General features: G+C 37.4%; 1 protein-coding gene across 14 annotated transcripts in view; it reads right to left on the reverse strand.

Moving 5' to 3' along the window:
* Positions 1–22,718, reverse strand: part of IPCEF1 (interaction protein for cytohesin exchange factors 1) — a 177,333-nt gene that overhangs the window by 113,539 nt on the left and 41,076 nt on the right. For 8 of the 14 annotated variants that reach the window (XM_029944019.1, XM_029944029.1, XM_029944024.1 and 5 more), the window contains one exon: positions 8,124–8,166. The exons of 2 other annotated variants lie outside the window; for them this stretch is intronic. The gene's annotated coding sequence lies outside the window, so the exon portion shown is untranslated. Of the gene's footprint in view, positions 1–8,123; positions 8,167–13,947; positions 14,020–14,631; positions 14,716–14,747; positions 14,816–22,718 lie in introns of those variants that run through there. 4 more of the 14 variants (XM_029944015.1, XM_029944022.1, XM_029944016.1 and 1 more) reach the window with 4 other exon arrangements.

The following is a 22,718-nucleotide window of genomic DNA, read 5'->3' on the forward strand; positions in this document are numbered from 1 at the left end:
AATCTTTAGGAGACACAACTAAAGCATTTTTAGAGGAAACTGATACCTTAAATGCATTTATCAGAACACAAGAAGGAATGAAAACAAATAAGCTAAAGGCTCAACACATGAAACTAGAAAAATAGCAAAATAGCAAACCAAGGAAGAAATAGCAAAAATAAAAGCAGAATAGAAAAATGTGGAGAAGGTCAATAAAACACAAAGCTAGTTCTTTGGACAAAAAGTAATAAAATAGAACTCCAGCAAGACTGATCAAGGCGGTAGCAGGCATTTGATACAAATAAAAACTTCTGAGTGACAGCTATCAACCTGTTAATTAGTCAGCCTGAAACTAACTTCAAAAGTTTCATTTGGATGCAGGCAAATCCAAAGAGTTAAGAAGAAATCTAATATACAGAGATTGCCTGATAACCCATCTCGCAACCTGCTCTCCTGAAAAAAGTAAAATATTCTTTGCCCAAATCTAGCTTATTCATTCATTCATTGGTCAGTGGGAGTAAAATCTAACTGAAATTAAAAACAAATTATGCAGAAAATCAGAAAAAAGTTATTTTCCCCATAATTTTTTTCCAGGCAAAATTACTTAACATTTAAAAATTATTGTAACACATAAGGGCAATTATAGGGACGCCTGGGTGGCTCAGTTGGTGAAGCGTCCAACTTCAGCTCAGATCATGATCTCACGGTTGGTGGGTTCGAGTCTCGCATCAGGCTCTGTGCTGACAGCTAGCTCAGAGCCTGAAGCCTGCTTTAGATTCTGTGTCTCCCTCTCTATCTGCCCCTCCTTTGCTCATGCTCTTTCTCTGTCTCTGTCTCAAAAATAAATAAACATTAAAAAAAAGGGCAATTATATACACTCAAAATTCAAATTCAAATAAATTAGAAAACCACTGTACTATTTCACTGTCTGCAGCTTTCTTCCACCTACTCATCTTATCCCCTTTCAACACAGACCCCCCATTTCTCAATGTTCACCAAAGGGATCTTTTTTTAGACATTTATTAATTTTTGTCATGAGCTCTTTTACTTCAAGGAACACCCTCCTCCCCTCCTGGTGGCGCTGTCAATTGTATGGTCCCACATACCCCAAGTAGGAGCAAGCACGTAGCTTAGGTTTGCCAACCATTCACTCATGTATCGAATACTTACTGGCTAACCATGTAGCACGTACAGTTTTAGAGCAAAAAGATACAACACAGAGTAGATAAACCCCTCTGCCCTCAGGGGGTTTACATCCCATGGGGGTGGACAATTAACAAGATAAATAAGCAAAATGAATAGTATATTAGATGGACATAAATGAAGAAAAATAAAATAGGGGTGAGTATTATAGAGGGATGTAACTTTAAATGCATGGATGGGAACAGTCTCCTTAAATAGGTGACATTTGATTGAAGACCAGAAATAGATAAGGAACCACTGGTGGAAATCCCAGAGGGGAGCAGCCAGAGCACGGCCAAGGCAAAGGCCTGAGTTGGGAGTGAAAGTGTGTCTGGCATGTGTAAGGCACAGCAAGGGGGCCAGCATGGCAGAGGCATAGTGTGCAATGGGGGAACAGTGGTAGCAGACAGGAGTGGAGGGATTATGAGAAGCCACTTCATGCAGATTGTGGGTGGTCTTTCGAGCTGTTGTTGAAGACTTTAGCTTTTCTTGAAGTGAAACAGGCAAACTTTCCAGAGTTTGATCCGACACACATGTTAACAGCTCTGGCTCTAGCACTGAGAAGAGACTGAAGGAAGCAAAAGCATAAACAGGCCAATTAAGAGGCTACTGCAGTAGTCTGAAGAAGAAAGGAGAATCCTTGGACCTTAGTGAAGGAAGTAGAGGTGGTAAGAAATAAATAGACCAATGTATTTAATACCTTTGCCACAATGACCAGTTCAGAAAAGAGTAGATGAACTGAGGCTAGCCAGGAAATTCTGCCTGCAGCATTGGGAAAGAGGTGTGTCATTTTATCTGGGATTCGAGCCATGAGGACCATGCAGGCCTAGAGTTCACAGTGGCCATCTTGGTGACCTGGTGGGGAGAATAAAGAATGTGAAGAGAGCCTCCAGAGAGAGAGGGAGGAAAAGAAACCTTCCTGTGTCACAAAATGCTGAACCAGACATTTTTAAGAAGACAGACAGCTGAATACGATGACTTTGACTTGTGGAATTTCAGAATTTCAAACACATACAAAGAATTCTAAAAGTTTACAGACAGGATAAAATGGTATTATCTACTAAGAAACAAGAATACGAATAACTTCAGATTTCTCATAGGCAGGAATGTTAAGTGGTATTAGAGCAATGCCTTCTAAGTTCTGAATCAAAACAAATGTGTACGTAAGATTCTATATTCAAACACACAGTCAGCCATGAGGACAAAATAAAGACATTTGCAGACATGTTTATTTCCCATGTACCCAATACGAAAATATTGCTTGATAAAATACTTTGATAAATGGAAAAAGAAACTTAAGGAGAAAAATGAAATATAAGAAAGAAAAAAACGCCATGAGATTAAGATTCAGGAAAAGATGAGCTTCTAATGAAGGGAGGAGTATAAAATATATTAAGGACAATCTATTAAAACTGATCTAAAGGATAGTTCCTTATTTCCATATAATATCCCTTGCACTGATTTTGCATTCAATCCTTACTGCATTTGAGGGTCCACTTAAGTTCTAGTTATTATTTTATAGAAAAGAAAAAGAAATAATGAAATATGATTGATAATACAAATGAAGCCTATAGACACATCAACATATGACAGCCATTTTTTTCCATAGACATTTTGTTCATGGTTGATTACATCTATGCCTTTACTAATTCCTTCTTCATAATCCTTATTTTACTTATTCCTACCTAACAGTACATTAAAAATGTGAAATTAATTTAAAGATGAAAATTACTTACCTACATAGACAAAAAATTATGAATGTGACTGATTTCAGAAGGAAAATTCTTTTATAGAGATGCCTAATCCAAGACTTTCCAGTAGAATTCATCAAAAGAAGAAGTTATTGGTGCTCATTAAATCTAGTTTTTCTCTCTTCCCTCGCACCCCAGGAAGACCACCAGCCCCAGGTTGTTGGGAAAGGCAATGTGACTATCTCTGGCCCATGGGTTCTGGATGGAGGTGATGTGCATCACTTTCAGTCTGGAGAAGAGTGCTCCACATTCTCTCCTCCCTGTCATGGCAAACCCTGAAGCCATCTGCTGCTATGGTGGTGCCACAAGGAGATGGGGCTTCCATCAGCTCACCCCTCTGAGAGACCATGTCAAGAAGGGCTTTCCCTTCACATGTGACTGGCAATGGACATACAGCATGAGTAAGAAATACAAATTCCTTGTGGTAAGCGACTGAGGTTTCAAGTTAACTTGCTACCAAAGCACAGCCTAGCCTCCCCTGTGCCTCACTAATCATTTACAAAAGTCTGTGCTACATTTCTTTAAGTTATATTTAAATTCCTGTGTAAAGTAAACTGACATATACCCAAGGTCGTTAGTCTCTTTTTTGAACACTTCAGTTGGAAAGTGGGTTTATTAGGGAAGACCTTGATATCTGTACAGAGTATAATACACAAAGAAACTAATCAACAAATGAAATGTCTGGCAACCAGAATACTTTTGCTCCTTAGGTTAGCTTATTCCTCCTCCTTTCTATGCTCACTATCCATAAACAATAAATGCAGAAGATTTTCTGAGAAAGTGTCCCACTAATTTGTAGAAATAACCTCAAAAGAGTAAGAGATTGTCAGCTAACAACTTCTAAGTTTTGGAATTGGATTCTGTCCCTTAGAAAGCTGTGTCTATATTTTTGAACCAAAACTTAAGAAAGCACAAATATAATTTAACCAGAAAAATAATACCACAAATGTTAACCTTTTCTCTTGATAATTTGAAAAGCTTGCAGATTCTGTTTCAAATCTCCATATAAGTATTTTTCCAGCTAGCCAGTTCTCTCTTTGAAATCCATTTGTCCCCATTCCTGGTCACATTGGTGTATTTTGTGCACAAAAAAAAAAAAAAAAAAATTACAAGCCTTCAGAAGAAAACATATGTGGTCATCTATTCCTTAACTGCCAGCACATAGGATTTTAATATAGAGTTTATTTTAAACTAAGCCAATAAATCCTTAGAGTCCAAATTGTTTTTCCATTAGAGGTATGAAACTTGGCCCTACATGTTTCTGTTCTGGAAAAAGTCCATTGATGCTCTGAATCACCTGGTAACATAAATTAACATTAAGTAGGCCTTAGAACATAGCCTTCATAGGCACAGCAGGAAAAGAATGAATTGGAAAAATATTACCTTACATTCAAAATGTATTCACTTCAAACTTCACAATGTTCACTGCCCAGTAGGAATATGCCAAAATAATTAGACAAGCATTCGGTACTTAAGAATTCCATGAAAAGTGGTGGGAATGTAAAATGGTACAGCTATTGTGGAAAACAATTTAAAATTTAAAACAGAATTAACATATGATCTGTCAATTCCACTTGTGGGTATTTACCCATAAGTATTAAAAGCAGGGTCGCAATGAGATATTTATACATCTAGGCTCACAGCAACATTATTCACAATAACTAAAATGTGGAAGCAACCCAAGTGTCTATCAACAGATAAATGGATAAGCAAGATGTGACATATATACACACAATGGAATATTATTTAGCCTTTTAAAGGAAGGAAATGTTGACGTGTGCTATAGCATGGATGAACCTTGAGGGCATCAGGCTAAGTGAAATGAGCCGATCACAAAAAGAAAAATACTGTACAATTTCACTTATATGAAGGACTTACTAGCACTTCTAAATCATAAAGACAAATATAAAATGGTTGCTAGCTACTGACAGGAGGGGAGAATAGAGTTATTGTTTAATGGGTGTAACGTTTTAGTTCTACAAGATGAAAAGAGTTACGGGGCTGGAAGGCAGTGATGGTTGCATGGTAATGTGAATGTGTTTATTATCACTGAACTGTACGCTTAACACCCAGTGCTCTTCCCCACAAGTGCCCACCCCCATCACTACCACCTCAAACCTGGGTTCATTTTCAGTATTCAATAGTCTCTCAGGTTTTGCGTCCCTCTCCCTCCCCAACTCTCTTTCCCTCTCCGCCCCGCCCCGGTCCTCCATTTGGCTTCTCCTGTTCTCCTGTTAGACCTATGAGTGCAAACTTATGGTATCTGTCCTTCTCCGCCTGACTTATCTTAAGCATCCAACTTTTGATTTTGGTTCAGGTCATGATCTCCAGCATAGAGTCTTCTTGGGATTCCCTCTCTCCCCCTCTCTCTCTGCCCCTCCCCTGCTCTCTCTTTCTCTCAAAATAAATAAATAAGCTTTAAAAAATGTCTCACACAGCAAATTTTATAGTACGGGTATTTTACCACAACTTTAAAAAGTGAAGAGAAATTCTGTGAAGGACTAAAAATAATCATGGAACCAGAAATGTAGGCACGTGTACTTGAGAACTAAATATGAACTGTCTGCTCTCATTACACACACCTGGACTAATGTATCAGAGGGACTATAATATTGCTTAACGATTTTAATGGTAGTAAAGATGAAAATGATTAATATGCTTTTGCATCAAGTTGAAAGACATTATATTACCCTAGTACTGTTCAAGTCTTTCTCTTAGGTAAACATCTAGCTTTGCTAAAAAATAATATAATAAGCCCCTTTGTTGTCAAATCTTATAGCCAGAAGTGTTTAAATACATACAGAATGGCCTACGTAATGCAATGAAAAGATGGAAAATTGAGCCCAGAAAATGAAGAAAAATCGTGTGACAGAAGTGACATCCAAAATGTTGGAGTAAATAGAAAGTAATGAACAGTCTGAGCTTTGCCTTCATTTTGGCTTCAGGTAGAACCAAGACTGCATCAAGAAACTTGAAGAGGTTAGTTGCTAGAAACTCATAGAAATCATGGTCAGATGCATTCTACTATTAAATGTCATAAATCTGGGGGATTAGTGACAAATGTATCAGTATCTCCAAGAGGTAAAAATGACCCAGCTGATGACAATATCATTCATTCATTACTATCAACTAACTGGAGTGCCTAACTGTATACTATCTATTGTTCTAAGAGCTATAGTCATATTAACTCATTAAATCCTTGCATCAACTTTATGAGATACTAATACTATCTCCATCCAACATGTGAGGAAAGTGAGGCACATAAATGTTAGCAAAATGACCAAGGTCACATAGGTAGTGTCAGACACAAGATCAAACCCAGGTGATCTGAGCTCAGATTATCATTTTCACCAGTATACTCTGTTTCTGATTCTATTCAGAGCAAGAATTTCTATAATCCTTAGCAAAACTCAGATGATCTAATTTGGTCATTGGCTGAGTATCATCAGCCCTAGGAATTATCAAATTTTATATTCCAAGAGACCAGAGAGTTCAACTAACCTAGTCTTTCTACCAGTGCAGGGTCCCCTCATAATATACCTTTTTCTGATTACAAGCTGGGCTCTTTCTAGATACCTTCCATAATGAGGAGTCCCCTGATCTAAGGATCAGAAGTGTTTTGCTAGAAAAGGTACTTGGTACTTGACAACTTCTAGAGATGGTAAAATCCACCAATTTTTTCAATACCTTCTGGTAAGTAGTTTGTAAATCATCAGTGAAAAGTGTAAGTATAAAAAGTATCACTTAAAATTCCTCAATGAAATATCAAATGTTATGGCCAATGAATCATTTTTTTACCATAGAAGGCAATGTGAGAGTTTTATTGATCTGAATCACACAATGCATCTCGTGAATAAATACAAACCTTAAGTACACACATGGTGAAACAATAAGACTTCATGTGTTTGAAGACATATAAACAGTAAACATATGCACCAAAACTAATTTTTTTGTCAGCAACTTGGACAACAAGAACACTAGGTTTTAACAATTACTGAAGGAAAAGAAGATGGTCACCAGAAGAATGATGGTGACTAATGGATCATGAGTAACAATGTTTCAAAGACAGTTGCGATGTGATTGGGAGTGGGAGGAAGTACCTACCAGGGGCGATGTGATCACTCTTGCTATGGTTTGGCTCATAGAAAAATAATAGTTAAATCCATGTACTAATATTTTCTGAAAAATTACCAGATTTTCAGTTATATCCATAGAGTCACACACCAAAAAGTGTGTCCTTGATAGAGAGCTCTGGAAAGAATTCTTCCCATGCATTCCCCAGCAAGTTTAGAATTGGATTTCATCTTTTTTAAAATTTTTTAGTGTTTTATTCATTTTTGAGAGAGAGAGAGAGAGAGAGAGAGAGCATGTGCAGGGAAGAGTTAGAGAGAGGGAGACACAGAATCTGAAGCAGGCTCTGAGCTAGCTGTCAGCACAGAGCCTGATGCAGGGCTCAAACCCATGAACTGCGAGATCATGACCTGGGCCAAAGCCGTATGCCCAATTGACTGAGCGACCCAGGCGCCCCTGTATTTCATCTTTAGAAAAGAGTTAAACCAAACAGGAGATGGATGTCTTAGTCAGGAGCAAAGACATGTAATAATTCTTTTAAAATTATTTTATAAATATAAAATCAAAGGAATAATGAGAACTACACACATATTCAAAGTACTCCAGTCTTGTCCAGATCCATTAGTGATGAACTTTAAAGGCAAGAACATCTTAAGATTATCTTACTTTTATCATTATTAAATATAAATATTTTATTTGAATCAGTAATAAATTTAGATCAGCAAATGCCTCATTTTCTAGAGCACTCAATTTGCACTTAGATATCTAAACACATACTTGCTTATAAGATAGGTTCTTCACATAATTATACATCTATGGTATAGTTATGGTATGTTCCTGACCATTGAGGAAGTCGGAAAAGATCATCGCATATATAAATTGCTTTACTAAAAAACCCTCCCAGTGAAAAGGAATTACCACCAAGAATCCATTTTCAAGGGAAATCCAGAGAACCAAACATAGGTGGTTATTTATTAATACTATTAGCTTCCCTCTGCATTAATACTAGCCAAGGGATAAACATAGCTAGGCTATTATGGTTTGGTTCACAAATTAGAATAACAAAGTGGAGCACAGGCCCTTCAGGTCATAAAAGTCACTAAAAGAAGAACTAGCTTTGAGGAATTTTCAGTTACATACCAAAAAGCTAGGAGTGTCCTCGTCCCAGTTTTTTGCCTCTGATCTGTACAAGAAAAAAGACAAGAAAGGGGTCATATAATTCTTGCCTGGACCCAAGTGCCTAGAAGGAAGTCAGAATCTGATTACATCAACCCCAAGAAGAGTCAACAAAACAACAACTCATCATAATAACTATCCGGTTAGAAAATGAGACAAAAAAATTCTATCTCACCAGAAAGAAGACGACCTAGGTAGTAAACTAGCAGAAAAATCATTAAGCTGAGATCCCCTGGAATTGAATGTTTTCTAAAAGATAAAGTGAAAATAATGTTCAAATCCCCTTGAGCTTTCCTCAAGATATATTTTTACTTTGCTTTTAAATATCTTGAAAGATGTGCACATGGATTTAGAACTTCCATCTGTTTTCCTGGAATTCTGTCAGTGGGAAAATGTTTCATATTAGTAATAATCATCCCACTCATTGCCTAAATCATAAGTTTTTTAAAGTACAGATTTTTGTAAGGCTTCATTTTTTAGAGCAGTTGCAGGTTTACAGTAAAATTGACAGGAAGATACAGAGATGTCCCCTATGTCCCCTGCCCGCACATGTGCATAGTCCCCCCATTATTAACATCATTCACCAGAATGATATATTTTTTTTTTACCAAGGATGAACCTACACTGATACACTGTAATTAGCTAAAGTCCATAGTTTACCTTACAGTTCACGGTTGGTGTTTTACACTCTATGTTTACAGAAAAAATGTACAATGACATATATCTATCATTATATCATACATTATAATATCATATGATATAATATTATAGCATTTTCATTGCCCTAAAAGTCCTCAGTGCTCTGGGTATCCATTTCTCCCACCCCTACCACCACTGAACTTTTATTGTCTCCATAGTTTTGCCTTTTCCAGAATGTCATACAGCTGTAATCATACGGTATGTAATCTTCTCATATGGGCTCCTTTCACCCTGTAATATGCATTAAAATTTTCTTCATGTCTTTTCATGGCTCAATAACATATTTCTTTTTAGCACTTAATAATATTCCATTGTCTAAATGTATCCATTTCTTCATCCCTTCACCCACTGAGGGGCATTTTGGTTGCTTCCAAGTTTTAGCAGTTGTGAATAAGTTGCTATCAATATCCATGTGCAGATTTTTGTGCGGACATAAGTTTTCAATAGAGAAAATCAATGAAACCAAAATCTGGGTCTTTGAGAAGACCTATAAAATCAATTAACCTGAAGCGAGGTTAACTGAGAAAAGAAGAGAGAAGACACAAGTTGCTAATATCAGAAATTAAAGAGGTGACATGTCTACACTTCCATGAAAGCTGATTAATTGACTGTTTTCCATTTCATTGATTTTTGCTAATAATATTATTTCTTTCCTTCTTCTTACTTTAGATTTAATTTATTATTCTTTTCTAAGTTCCCAAAATGGAAACTTAGGTTATTGGTTTTAGATCTTCCTTCTTTTCTAATATATGCATTCTATTCTATAAATTCCCTTCAAGCACCACTTTTGCTGCAAGATTCTTCTTTTTTAAGCCTGTATATTTATATCTCACAGCACAATGAGATGGTAGAAAAACATGATCTGTAAAAGACAGATATATTTCAAGATCTGTTTTTTAACGACTCGAGTGTTTTGAGTATTTGGGCTTTCTAACTTTATAAATTTTCCTCCAACTTTTCATTTTGAAATGTTTTAAAACTATAGAAAACTGTGGGAATATTTAATAATGAACACCTGGATAGCCTTCACTAGATCCCAAAATTATTACCATTTTGCCACATTTGCTTTACCTGTCTATATATGTAAATATTTTATCAAACCATTTGAGAATTACTCATAAAGATGGTTCATCCCTAAAATCTTTAGCATGGATATCACCTCACATCTGTCAGAATGACTAAAATCAACAACATGAGAAACAGGTATTGGAGAGGATGTGGAGAAAGGGGAACCTTTCTGCATTGCTGATGGGAATGTAGACTGGTGCAGCCACTCTGGAAAACAGTATGGAAGTGCCTTAAAAAGTTAAAAATATAACTACCTATGATTCAGCAATTGCACTACAATGTATTTAACCAAAGAATACAAAATTACTAATCCAAAGGGATACATATACCCCAGCTTTATCTACAATAGCCAAATTATGGAAACAACCCAAGTGGAAGAGGTGATGTGTGTGTGTGTGTGTGTGTGTGTGTGTGTGTATTTATATAATGGAATATTACTCAGCCATTAAGAAAGAATGAAATCTTGTCATTTGCAATGACATGGATGGAGCTAAAGAGTATTAACTAAGTGAAGTAAGTCAGTCAGAGAAAAACAAATACCGTATGATTTCACTCATATGTGAAATATAAGAAACAAAGCAAACAAAGAGGTGGGAAAAGAGAGAGAGAAAGAGAGACAAATCAAGAAACAAACTCTTAACTCTAGAAAACAAAATGATAGTTATCAAAGGGAGATGGTTGGGAGGATAGGCTAAAAGGTGATGGATATTAAGGAATGCGCTTTTGTGATGAGCACCAGGCAACATATAGGAAACGTTGATATTGTTTACCTGAAACTAACATTACAGGAGCATAAACAAAAACTTTAAAAACCACAACTGTAGCATGTGCCTTCTATGAACAAATATCCTACCATAATTACAAAATAATAAAAAACACACGTAGTAAATTTGATATAATATTGTTATCTAACATGCAGCTCAAATTTTCCCAATTGTCTCAGTCTGGGTATTTATCATGCTTTATTTTAAAGCTGGGATTCAATCAAGAATCACCATTTTATACACACACACACACACACACACACACACACACACACACATATATATCCTTTTGTCTTTGACAATTGACATTTTTGTGGAGTCCACACTTGTTTTCTGTGGGAAGTCCTTCAAATTAAGTTTATCTGTCTCCTCACAATCACATTCAGGTGAAAATTTTGGCAGAGGCACACATGTGAAGTTGGAATGCTTTCCTTCTTTTTATACATTAGAAAAAGTCCAAAATAGGTTGGATTAATTTGTTATTTCAATCACTTAATAACACTTTGTGATCGCATCCTACAAAGTAAATTAGCGTCACAGTTTGCAATTTACAAAATGCTTTGCCATGGATTCATTTACTCAATTTGCACAACTCCATCATGTAGGTATCTTCTCTGTGTGAATGAAAATTTATACAAGTTTGTGGAACTAGGAAGACTATATCTGTGGCCAAAATTTAAAGATAGTAAAACTGAAAAAAAATCTCATCCTGAGTAAGAATCCCTGTATGTTCACATCAAATAAATCCAGACGATTTTTCTCTTCTACAACCTGAACTCTCCTTTGTCCAAACTTTGTGCCTACAGCTCTAGTATGTTAAATTACAAGGCAATGTAATATTATGCCTTATCAAAACATTTTCTAACTGTAATGACTTGAAATTATAATAATCAAAGCAGAAACAATATAAAAGGAGATGAATGTTAGCTGTATTGAATGCCAAGTAATTGGCTTTTGTTCACTTTTATGTCTTTGCATTTGGTGCAACTGGTAATTCACCAGCTCTTCTTTTCTCCCCAGAACAAGACTTTTTGTCAATTCTTTCTGCTTCCCAAAGCATGAAAAAAGCATTGTTTCATAGCATACTAATCAGTATTGGGACAAGAACTTCTAAGCATATTAAATTAGTTACTTTTTAATTTTCCTTCTACTTTTGGACCTCGCAGTCCCAATAATGTTTAGTTTAGGATCAAATCAAGAAAAGTTTGGTTATCAGTGTATGTAACTTGATTCACAACCAATGCATAGATCCTTAAGTAGACATTCCAGCCAGAAAGAGAGTAAACAGGTTTTCCTGTCTGTAAGTCATGGGCACTTATGGGAGTAAAAGCCAGACAACTTTTATGGTAATACTGGCATTTAAAAAGCAGAATCACCCATGTCCAGGTAAGGGCAAGTGCAGATGCCTATTTGGGCGGTATTTACACTCAGACATACTACCTAAATCATACTGAGTTTGGAAAGACCTTGAGGACACAGGGTGGTATTTTCCAATGATAAAAGCCACTTTGTCACACCCAAAGAGCCTGAAGCTGAGATGACAGATCAAGACCCACTTATTCTTTCATCCATGGACAATTTACCAGCACTCAGTGACTTGATTGCCTCGTTTCAAAGTAAAAGAGTAATTTCAAATGCGTACATAATGGGTGTGATATTACTGTTCTTGTCCAGTGTTCAATTTCATAAGGAAGCAGGGACAGAAACCTGAAAATACTTAATGAAGGAATAAATCTTTTTTTTTTCAACTCTCACAGAGTCCTGCAAACATATTATTTTCTTTTGAACTGGCATAGTATTCATCTACTTACAAGAAAAATCTATATTGTAATCCCTGGAAAAGCATTATTCTCATTGTTCATTTGGATTAGTTTTCTAGGCCAAATACAGTAAAGGAAGCTGCATCTGATAATTATGCCTTTAGCATATAAATTGTAGCCAGACAGCACGAGTGATGAAAATTTCTTCAGTTATGCAGTCTTTAACAGAACATGTATCATTCATTTTTTTCCACCAATCCTCATCAGACTATTATCTTCAAATAACAATAAGAGAGCCTGCCTGCAGTTAATTTAATCACTGTAATTTCCCCCGAAATAAAGACTGATGTCTATTGAAAATTATTCCAATTATGTCTTTGAAAATGAGTTCAAAATTGTTAAAATTACTACTTTCAATACTATATTAACCTCCACCAAGTGTTATTAGTTATTCACACAATCTTCCTGGAGCAAAAAATGACATCAGTGCCCAATTTTTTTATTTGATGAAACTTCAACTTCGAGATGCCACAATTACTTTTAAAACTTTGCTCCAAACTTTTAAAAATTCGATCCACTTAAGGTTTAATCTAACCCTTTTCTAATACATCCTGAGAAGCAATGCCTCTGCTTAAAAACAAAAACACAGCCCAAACTCATTATACTGGATCACATAAAATCAAACTACATAATCACTTGAAAATAAGTAGAGGGTAAGTAGAGAGAAGGGATCTCCCCAAAACAATGATGAAGATAAAAATAGCCAACATTTATTGAACTCTGATTATTACTTAATTTGTGCAGGCAGACCAGGAGATCATGACCTGAGCAGAAGTGGGACACGTGACCCACTGAGGCACCAAGGCGCCCCTGTTTCTGACTGTTACTCTGATGAGGGCTCTCCACAGAGATACATGCCTTCCTTTGACCACAGCTCTCTCCCTTAGGAACCCACAGACACTCTAGAAGAGAGAGGGGTTACAGAGGGACAAGAACAGGGAGGGTCAATGCCAGAGCAATGCCTCCTCCCACGCAGCTGGCTTCCTCGCTCATCTAGGCTTTTACCAGCGTTCCCAGGGCTCTCCCAGTCCAGCTCCCTTTGGGGACTTGGGCTTCAGTCACATGTGTAATGTCTAAACCTCAATTGCAGAGAAGTTTAGCCCCTCTCTCCCAGGGCTCTGGGACCCCGTGCGTTGCACCTGATTCTGCCTGAGCCCTTTCTGGGCTCACCCAGGGCTTTCAGCTGCTCACCCAGTGCTCTCTGCCCGTGGGGAGGCGACCTGCCTTGACGCGTATGCGCATTAGCAGTGGGTGGGCTGCAGTCTAACATCGGTGGACTCTCGCCTTGACACGGTTCAAAATACTACCATTTCCAATAATTTGAAATCATTATAAATTATAATAAATAAATAAACTATTCCAAATTATTAGCTATGTGAAGGAGGCAAATGCATGGCTCTCAAACTTTTCCATGTTTTAATCTTTGATATACTGTACCTCCTTCTGCACCTCTCTCTGACAAAAAGGCACATTCCACATAAAATGCTGTTTACATGGATATCAGCATCCCTGTTTGGGGTAAAGGCAAAGAAAACATTAAAGTGCAAGAGACTGACAGGAGCCACCCAACCCCAACTTCCAATGGTAGGAGGGAGCAGATGCTAAATGTTTATTACACAGTAAGTCTTCCCCCTTCTCTTCTCTTCCCTATTGGTGGAAAGTCACTACATTTCTAGCTGTTTGGTCCTTCTTGCATAGGGCTGCTTCTTAATCACCTCCATAGGTGTGATTTTAAACCCAAAGATGATATGCACGTCTGACAATGGTGTCTACTATTGAGTGCTAGAAGGCACAAGATATATTCAGGACCCATGTTCAGCATGTCCTTACTACATGGTTGGCTCTGCCAATAACTACAGCATCTGTTCCACTTCTTAGAAATAAATCTCTTGATACAAAAGGAAAACATATCTGCCTTGTTATAAACTTTAAAATGCAATAGAAAAGTTACTAAAGCAAAATGAAAACCATCTATAGTCTCAAAGCCGAGAGATACCCATTCTGTATGTGTATTTCCTGCTCCATTTTCTTACTCTGTCTATATAGCTCTGTGTCTACAAAGCCTAATCTTAGAGCATGGATGTGAATTATAGCTAATATTTGAGCCGTGTGACAACTCACATTTAGAACCTTTCGCAGCAGAGGCCACGACATTCCACTCACTCTATCAGGCATGGGTGAGATTTTAGGCAGCCCCCTAATGAGCTGCAATATTCTGAAGAACATTCTTTTCTTACATCAGTTGTTGAGCAGGAGGTCCTAGGCTGCAGAATAATCTGAAAGTCCACAGGTACATTTTCAGTGTCTGAAAACCAGCACATAAAGAACAAAAGTGCTTTTGAGAACCAGACCAGGAACACTTTTAAGGTTCAGTGATCGGAGCAATCTCAAATATCTCATTGTTTAAAGCTTTTGTGTTCTTTTAGGGAAAGCGCCACATAAGCAGCAGAATGCAGATTGTTTACCTCAAATCTACTGATAATAGGAAAGCATAAGATTCAGGATCGTCTTTGCTCAATTTTAGAGAACTTTAAAATAATTTCCTTAAAAAAAATTTAAGGACATATTAGAGAATTTACTAGAATGGTATTTCATATACACACCACTTTAACAATTTCTCGAATTGTCCCTCAAGCTGTCTTTTTAGAAATGACTTGTAGAGAACTTAATAATAACTCAAGCTAAATTTAAGCCAGCAGCTTAACTTTAACTTCCCAAACACTTCATGAATTATTATATAATCAATTATATAACCTCAAATCAAGAGGACATTTTTATTTATTGAGAATGTGCTGAATTAATTCAACTGAAAAATGATGCAAACCCAAAAGAAAGCAAAGGACGTGGAGAGTAGACTTCCTTTAAAAAATGAAAAACTGTTAAAGGGTCTCTTCTCCTTTCAGTGGAGCATGAGCGACTCCTATTTAGATTACCAGCATCACATTTCTCCTTTTCTCCTCTCTCTCTCTCTCTCTCTCTCTCTCTCTCACTATCCCCCCCCCCACACACACACACTATCAAAGGAAGAAAGGACACCACCCAGAAACTCAACAAATATCACAGGAAGGCTGTGAATCACCCATGACTTAAAATGGCTCCTAAAACTTGACATAGTCAGTCCCCAGCAAGTGCTGCATGAAGTTGGGTACGTGCTCTGTGCCCAACCACATGCCAGTTCTGTGTGCGCAGAGGAAGAGCCTGGAAGGGCTTCTGGGCGCCTGAGTAGGATGGGGGTCTCTGCACTTGGTTTCACCTTGGACTGCAGAGCATACTTGCCTCCAAAGAAAGGATTCTATGACTTAAAAAAAAAATTCTTTAGAAATTGTGAATCTATACCGATCTTCTAATTTATTTTATCTAATTAACTTTTCCAAAATTCAGACATTCTATACCTGAATAATTTATAAGACCCATCATTGAATTAGTACATAGAAAATGAAAACCCATTTTTAGATTGTTATAAACCATTTGAAGCTAATGTGCACATATTACCACTTCCAGTCCACCACCTCATCACTCATTTTCTAAGCTCTTATACAAAGGAGGAAATTTTTCCCCTGCTATATATGATGTTCACATCTCCTTCCAGAAGAAAAAGATTCTCTCCATCTCCATTAAAAATAAAACGCAGGTTTGGCCTCTTTGTGGATGGAGACCAAAAAAGAGGAAGTTTTAGGTTAAACCATTATGCTAAGAGGATTCTCACTTGTTCTGAGTCTCTGAAAATTTTTATTTTTAATTTATTTTAAGTGTACACGTTGAGAGAAAGGGATTTTTTTTCTTTAACAAGCGAAGTATCTTCAAACAAACACTGTACTTCCCATGGGCTTTGAAGAAGCAGGCATTCATTCCACGTACCTTAGCAATTTACTCTACTTTTTGATGAAATCAACAGGCACCCCCCTTTGATACATGATAAAATCATAATTCTTATATTAAAAAAACAATAGCTATTATTGTTGCCAGCCAGGAGTGTTAAACCCTAGCTGACTTTGGAGACACTGCGTTGGTACTCTGAACCCTGAAAGGAAGAGCTACAGACCAACTCTTCTAAACCCAAAGGGAATATCTTTGTTAGACTTAACTCCACATTTCACTGGCTTATAATCAGTACATCTATAAAATAAGTTAACACAGCCACTTTCCAAAGCACATATTTTGCAGCCAGTTACCTTGGGGCATTTGCCAGGAAGTTATATTAATCAGTTAAAATATTCCATGTGTGCTGTACTGTGTTTTATAGTTGAAAGGAGCATATGGTTCTACCAGATTTAAATTTTCCATCATAAAAATCACTGTAGTCATATTGTGGTCTATGTGTCTATGGCCTTGAATACTCTTGTATCTATGAGTGGGAATAGACCCCAAACTGTTCCAAGTGGCCAAAGATCTTAGGCTGGTATGTTCTGAGATCTTTGACTTATTGAAACCTACGGTAAGATGATTCTCCTGCAATTGGCAATGAGGTCTTCCCAGGAGAAAGTATACATTCCCAGTGTCAAAAAAAAAAAAAAAAAAAAAAAAAAACACCTTGGAAAGATTGGGACTCTGAGACAAGGTAAGAAAAATTTCTCCCTTCTTTTCTGTCCTTGCCTTGCTCTCATGAGCCTGTACCTTAAGGAATCTTACTAGAGGACTCCGTGGAGGTGCTATAAAGATGGCTGCAGCCTCCTGGAGGCATCCCTTTGAGTGGACTGAGAGAGGAAAGTGGAAAAAATCGCATGAGGGTGAACTGCAGCCTAGTGGTGCTCAGAGTAGGCCTTTCTAGAGAAAGACATACTCATTTTGTAGTTAACGGGATATACTTGTTTGCTCCTACTCTCTTCCACGTATAGTTAAGTTACTACTAGCCGTTCAAGTGTAGTGATGACTTCCGGTAACACTCTACTTCCCACTGGCCAATTCACGTGGCAGGGCGACATGCTGGCTCAGGCCCAGAGGTTATGATAGACTATAAACAAGTCCTGTGTCTCCCTGTGTCGTTGGTAATGGAGACAAATAAGGCTTCTAATGCACAAAACCAGAAACAAGTTTATGGGGGATTCTTCCAAATTGTAAAGCTCAGAATTGAAAGAAACATAAGAGAGAATTCATAAAAAGGTACATTCCCAGTAATCAACTGGGAAGCCAGAAGTTTTTCTAAACAATTAATAAAAACGAAAAACAATTCTGTTCAATTCATGCTAGATGACAGGCTAGATTTTTTCTATGTTCTCTAGACAAAAGGATTTTACAAAATCATCATATAAAGAAGCAACCAAAAATCACACAGCTAAAAATGTAGGAGAAGTCTTTTAGAGAGATGTCAGACAGGCAATTTTAAAATTATCTTATTTTTCTGGATAATGTGCTGCTTTTGGTATTTTGTCAGCTTTTTAAAATTTGAAAATTATTCTCATTTCTATCATGTCTTTTAAATATTAGTTTCTTACAACTCTCTCTTTGTAATTTTTCATTATTTCTCCTAAAGAAGACTCTCTAAGCTGTATAAAATTCAGTCTCCACAAAGTCTGGATCGACCATAGCAATCCGATTCCTCACATGAGAGCTAGTCTTAGATGGACTCCAGCAAGTGAGGGGGATGGTGGTGAGGAGGTTGAGGGGGTCTGGAAGCTGTACCCATATTTGTGTGCTCATCTCCTTAGACGGTATATAGATACAATAGTGGTAGTCAGAGATTTGTGATGTCCTCAAAGGGGCATGAGAATTTCAGGCACAAGATTTGAGGCTGTAAAATTCAGGCATCCCTCCAACTGTGAAATATTAGCATTGTATGTTGTGTTGTTAAATATGCCTGCAGGTTTCTTGTTCTCCAAGCTAAGGAAGCATTTGGTTACTCTGCAGCATAGAATAGCTGCATTCCCATGCTTGCCAAGAGCCTAAATCCAACTGGCTGGTTCTCAGTCCATGTCAAACACCCAGTTACAATAAGCAATACTTACATAATATGTTTAAAGGCATATCCATTACTCTATATCCCAGAGTTATTTACTACTCAAAGTGCTGAGGCTTTAAGAGGACATGATTCCCTAAAATTGTAGGCAGCATTTAATGTGTGTCTACATTTATAGCTTTCATAAGAGTCTCAAATTGGTCCATGACATGTAAAAATTAATAATCTGCATTTCAAGAATAAGTACCTCCAAGGAGGTGGTACCAGTAAAAGTAATGATACTTTATACCTCCAAAATGGTGCTAAAAATTACACTAGATTAAAAAAAATTTTTTTTCTAGTTGAGAGAAAAAGAGAGCATGTGCATGAGTGGGAGAGAGGGGCAGAGGGAGAGAGAGAGAGAGAGAGAGAGAGAGAGAAAGAGAGGGAGAGAGAGAGAGAGAGAGACTCTTAAGCAGGCCCCATGCCCAGCAAGGAGCCCAATGCAAGACTCAATTCCACAACCCTGGGATCATGACCTGAGCAGAAATCAAGAGCTGGATGCTCAAGCGAGTCACTCAGGTGCCCCTACACTAGATATTTTTCAACCCATTTCTATATTAAGCTAGGCCAGCAGAAACATATGTCATTGATTTACACTGAGAAATTATAAGAGATAGCCCAATGAAATGAAGGAAGCTTTTAAAAGTACTACTAATTTCATTACGCACTGTATCATTGCTATGGACTGAATTGAGTTGCCCTCAAAATTCATAGGTTAAAGCTCTAAGCCCCCAGGGTGAAGATCTGACAATGGGCTTAGTCCTCTTAAAGAAGAAGAGCCCAGAGCAAGCTCTCTTATCCCTAGAAAGACACAGCAGGAAGATAGCCATCTGCAAGCTGGAAACAGAGGTGTCACCAGAACCTAACCCTCTGGGCACCCTGATCTAGGACTTCCCACCTCCAGAACTGTGAGAAATAAATGTCTGTTGTTTAAGCAACTTAGTCTATAGTTTTTTACTACATCCGCTCAAGCTGACTATGACAGTCATTATGAGACAAGGTCTATGGAAGAAATTTCTCTCTAGTTTCAGTAGCCAAAAAGTGGGGCATCTCATTTTATTTTACAGGAGATGTGATCATGAGTCTATAACTAATTGTCTCTTACTCTTTGAATTGCATATCATAAAACTTAGAATAAATATGTCATTTCTCTCTAAATTTTTTAATGTTTTATTTATTTTTGATACAGAGAGAGACAGAGCATGAGAGGGGGAGGGGCAGAGAGAGAAAGAGACACAGAACTGGAAGCAGGCTTCAGGCTCTGAGCTAGCTATCAGCACAGAGCCCAACGCAGGGCTCTAACCCAGGAATGTGAGATCTGAGCTGAACTGAAGTCAGGGGCTTAACCAACTAAGCCTCCCAGGCACCCTGTCATTTCTCTCTAGTAAAGGTCTAAAGCCTTCCCACATACACATTGGGTATTAACTTCATTGGAAGACACCTCTTACTTGCAACACAACCTTTTTTTCTGTTCCTTTTTTCCCATACACTTACTGGTAATTGTATTCTATTTTGTTGTATCCATCTATGGAAGGTGCCTCAAATCCTTTAAGAAACAAGGCAGATTATAAGGAAGAGTCTGAATGAATAAATGAATGAACGGCATTTCCATTTGAGAATTTAAAAAATAAGTGTTCATTACTGCATTTGAAATTATATACAAATATTTACTTGGAGAAATTTATCTCAGCCATGCTCATAAACCTACGAAAATGACTGATGTATTTTAAGGGTTCTTATCTTAGGGCTTGGAGACCCTCCAGAGGACCTGTGGACAGAATTCAAGAGGTCTATACACTTAGATGGGGAAATTGATCTTCATTTTTATTGATCTCTAACTGAAATTTAACATTTCCTTCAAATACAAATATTGGCAACAAACCACAGAAGTATTAGCAGTATCTGTGAATTTGTTTCCTGTAGAAATCCCAGGTGTCCCCATCTCCCATTTGGATTGCTGCAGCTATCTGAAAATGTCACTTACACTCATCATCACCTTCAAATGTCACTAGACTTGCTGCTAGATCATGTTAATTAATGCATTGATAAACATATTATTACTATATCACTGTATCACAAAATTTTTATAATTATGTTTTTATATATTTGGTTTCCTTGTAATCCTTTATATTTTGTTTCATACATTTAAATTCAGTTCTCTGAAAAGGGGCCCATAGGCCTCCTAAGACTCTCAAGGGTGTCCAGGGCATAAAAGAATTAAAAACTCTGACAAACACAAATGGTATTTAGGTAGCATCTTTACAGAATGTTTGCAGATCCCTCACTGAGATCTGTGCCATAATCAGGGAATGCTGGTTACTCTTGATTGGAAACCAGTGGCATCCGTTTTTTTTTTTTTAATAAAAGGGAATTGTAGAAGATGCCTGGGTCATTCTATTACATGACAAGATAAGGTCACAGTCAGTCCCCCCCTCCCCACCTGCTTTTTCTTAGATCTGCACTTGCAGCTTCTGAAAAAAACATTTAACAGCTCTCTAAAACTTTGGGTCAGCATTTCAGTTACTAAGAGAGAAAAAAACAATTGATTTAACATTTAAAACCTCTACTAAGAAGCAGTACGTTTGACTCAATCATGTAAAGACTTATTATCTATTTTGCAAATTACTTGAGGCTCTTCCTTTTATTTTTTTTCCTCCCTTGCGTGTCAACCTTCTTTTGAATTTTTACCAGACACTTTGGCACTTTTAGTACAATTGGAATAGGGCAAGAATAAGGAAGTAAAACAAAAGGCTGTCAGTAGAATTACTTAACACACGCTTCAGAATTATTTTTAGTTACTGTTGTGACATTCACAATGAGGACTTGGTACAAAGAAGTATGAGCATCTGTGTGGGTGTGTTGAGGGGAAGAATATACATGTGGTAAGACCACCCCCAAAAGGCAATGAACAAAGGCCTTTGTCCCCACTTCCCATGTCCATGGATCTAAGATCGGGAGAGGGATTATGGACCAATTAGGGAAATTCCCCCTCCCTACCACACTGCAACTCCATGGGGAACCCAGAGTGAAGAGGTTTGGTGGATCCCCGGGTCAGGGGAGTTTCTTCCTCTCTCCTCTGGGCCATCAGAAGGATATTATCCATGGGGCACCTGCCCTATTCCAGTGAAAAATGTAGTTGGAAATTGGAGTTTATAAATAAATAAGGCATCAGATTATCTAAAATCCTCTGATTATACATTACTTTGTATAACTAAGTTTTCCAGATGGTTGACTTCTTATCCTTTCCAGCAATGACACCTTCTTCATGTTAGTTATCTTTGACAACTGAATGTATTATAGGTGTACTTTATAGCCCCTACATACTTAGAAGAGTAGTTTGAAATTAGCTTAATCTTATACTGATGACTCTGGGTAAACACTGAGAACATCTGCTTTCTTGCATGAGCATATTACAAGGGTAATTTCCAGTGTCCATACAGGCTCCTTAACCATTATGTGAACTGATGCTGAGATCTTTGAGTTCTTGAAGCTGCTTCTTCCATTTTTGTCTAATGCTTTCTTGTCAAACATTACATTTACCCTTAAAGTAGCTCTGGAAACCAGACATGCAAAAATGAATAGATACAGGTCTTGAGTATTTTGAATGGAATAAAAAATACAGTGCATGAGATTTATTTGTTGCTTATGACATCTATATGAGTACTCATGGAGTTTCACTTATTTGCTTAGTCCCTGATGAGTGCTAGATGTATGAGGTTATAACATAACTTCTAAACAGGTGAGATTCAACACTGCTTGGTTTTCTGTGAAAATCATCCAGAGAGGTCTCATTGTTCCCATATACATGCTTCTATACGAACTCAAAACAAAGCTTATCCTGGTGTCTGACTGACAGCAAGCTTCTATTATTGAGTTAGCATCCTGAATTCAGTAACTGAAATATTTACAGACCTTGACAACCCAAACCACCAGGTCCCAGTGTCTGAAATCTCTGAGTCATACACACATTTTCACAGAGGCAGCAAAACCAAGTGTTCCCACTTCCTCTTTCACCCAAGCTTTTATTTGTCTCATTTAGCTGTAACCACATGGTGTGGTGGAAGGGATGTGGACATATATTGAGATTCTGTTTCTGCTTCCAACTAGCTGTGGAACTTTGGGGAAACTAGTTTTTCTCAAGTCATAGTGTTTTCATCTGTAAAGTGAATATACTACCACTTAGGACCCAGGGTGTTTGTGAGGATGAAATGACATATTTCCAAACATTTTCTCAGGTAGGGTCAGGCACTCAAGTAGATGCTTAAGCATTATT

The sequence above is a fragment of the Suricata suricatta genome, chromosome 7, assembly GCF_006229205.1.
Source record: "Suricata suricatta isolate VVHF042 chromosome 7, meerkat_22Aug2017_6uvM2_HiC, whole genome shotgun sequence".
Lineage (NCBI taxonomy): Eukaryota > Metazoa > Chordata > Mammalia > Carnivora > Herpestidae > Suricata > Suricata suricatta.